This window comes from Micropterus salmoides, unplaced genomic scaffold, assembly GCF_014851395.1.
Source record: "Micropterus salmoides isolate LMB-PRFRI ecotype aquatic unplaced genomic scaffold, ASM1485139v1 Ms_hic_scaffold_5, whole genome shotgun sequence".
Classification (NCBI taxonomy): domain Eukaryota; kingdom Metazoa; phylum Chordata; class Actinopteri; order Centrarchiformes; family Centrarchidae; genus Micropterus; species Micropterus salmoides.
In genome coordinates, this window is record NW_024044237.1 from 556,260 (window position 1) to 558,737 (window position 2,478).

Here is a 2,478-nt window from a genome sequence, read left to right on the forward strand (position 1 = left end):
TGGGTGCTGGACATAAAAATAACAACTGCATCAGTTGGAAACTAGTAATGACAACTGCGATGCGCTTTTTGCTGGGTGCAAGATAGAGCGCTTGTTGTCTTGATGCACATAATTATGCAGAAAAGCGGCAGTGTAAAAACATTCACTCCCAGGTGGAATTCTACACGATGGAGTTGAACTCAAATGCTACAGAGAGTAGGATTGCTTCATTTTACTGACCGCAATTCAAAGATCCTAGTAAGTAGAAAGACTACAATTAGCAGAAAATGGTTTCGATCCATCGACCTCTAGATGATGACCCAGCACGCTTCTGCTGCACCATTCTGCTCACTTTACTGAGTATCAGGGCTAGCAAAGGGTAACTAATCAATTAGTTGGGCAGCTTCCAGCTCATGAGGTTTGAGAGGATTCCGGCTCACAAGTTAAGTTAATTTCCCTCAAGAGTCTTGTAAATCCAGAAAAGTGTCCATATATCCAAAGGAGTTTAATTGAAATCAAAGAGTTGTCACAGGCTTGGACAGCAACAAAATTTGCATCAACTGCTTGGAATGAAAATATGGCATTTAGCACTAAAGAAAGGAAACATTTCACAATATTAGCTATTTGCAAAAAGGTACAAAGTAATGCTAGCTCGATTAGCATTATTCAGAGAAGGAAGCTGTTCACAGGAACCCACAGATAACAAACTTTGCTAAATGGCAGTGGTGGGATTTGAACCCACGCCTCCTGAGAGACTGGAGCCTTAATCCAGCGCCTTAGACCACTCGGCCACACTACCTACAAGGGTGCTTTCATTGTGCAGTCAATGAACAAGTGAGGAAGCAAATAGGCAAGCTACTTGGAGATGTCAGTGAAAATAAGAACCACCATAATTAATGAACGACATCCGTTTCCACCTTACTGCTTTTGTGGACTGCACAGGTGGGAGATTACAATCAATCTCCTTGTGGGTTAAGGTAACAACATGCATCAGATTTGCCGACTCTGCTCGCCTTTTCATGACTTGCACACCTGTGGTTTACTAACCAATTATCTATGTGTAAAGATAGTGGGAGCACACAATTACTTCACTGGAGAGAAAATTGTAATGCAATGGCAATGAGTCGCTTTTAACTGGTGATCAAGGTTTGGGAGGATTCCAGGCAGGGATGTACTGGGACTGAAATTCAGCCCGGGACTTTGAGACGGCGAGGCCTTTTATACGAGCGCCCTTTTGGGGGCGGGCATACATATTTTTTGCTAGTTATTTTAATACGTATTACTGTTTTTATTGTATTCAGTGAATCAGATTATGCTGAAGACCTTCAAGAAACTTCGGGATGACACCTGGCTCTTCAGTTTGCAAGGTAGGTCTGCACTGAACAAGACAAGGTCAGTCAGAGGGCTAAAATAATTAAATATACTCAAAAACTACAAAGCATTCCCATAAAATAGAGCAGTGTGTGCATAACAATCAAATCCCTCAGCTTCAGCTCTGAGTAGGCCTCTCTCTGGCTCAGCTTTCTCTGTGCTGGACCCTCTGCTTTTACTGATTGTACAGTTACATATACACTTTGATATACACTATTGAGCCTATCACACAACCCAGCGCTGCCTTCAGCCCCGACGAAGCGTTTGGAGATTAAACTCGCTCCAAATGGAAAGTAAACTTCTTTGATCGGCCCTGTTGAGCCAATCAGATTTCAGCAAAATGAAGATCGGTCCAAGTTGGGAGGGGCTGCTCGTACACCCCCTCCATATAGAAAGTATTGGTTTGGCCCAGTCAGACACACAGACAGTGTTCGCTGCAGCAGACTGGCCGGCCGGCGTGGTCGCAGATCAGATAGTAAAACAGAAACTGAAAAATAAAAACTCCTGACCCCAGTCCGGTTCGGCCTGAAATGGCCATTCGGGATTGCTCCCGATTCCGCAAAATTTGCATCAACTGCTTGGAACGAAAATATGGCATTTAGCACTAAAGAAAGGAAACATTTCAGAGAATGTTAGCTATTTACAAAAATTAATAAGTGACTATTCCTGCCTAGACTCCCTATGACCTCCTCCACCTTCCCCATCCGGTTATGTCTCACTACATACACTCTTAGGACTCCTGGAGGGTGGGCAGACTGCGAGGCATTTGGTGGGTATTGCTGCTTTATTGCAGCCTCACCATTCTTTCTCCCCCACTGATTGCCCCTAAATTTTAATCACACAATAGACACAGAGGGCGTGGGAAGGGCACGTTGGGAGGCTCCACTACCTGCCAGATGTGGAGTCCCCATGTCGCTATTACCCTATAATTTTAACTGCACCTTAGTTACCACGCTGTGGGGTCGGTGTCGGCCTTGACTGGCCTGTCGGTGTGTGCCTCGGGCTTTTGCTCATGTCTGGGGTGGGTGGTGTTTCCCTAGGCCAGGGATCCATTGTCTCCTCTCCTCTCCGGGGCCCTCCTCATCAGTGGTGGGGCTCCCAGTGCTTCCCCCTGCCAGCTCTCTCACA

General features: G+C 45.5%; 1 non-coding gene across 1 annotated transcript; it reads right to left on the minus strand.

Annotated features, from left to right (window-relative positions):
* Positions 1–696: 696 nt before the first annotated feature.
* On the minus strand, positions 697–778 carry trnal-aag. The gene has a single exon. It is a non-coding gene; the product is annotated as a tRNA-Leu (tRNA).
* Positions 779–2,478: the final 1,700 nt, after the last annotated feature.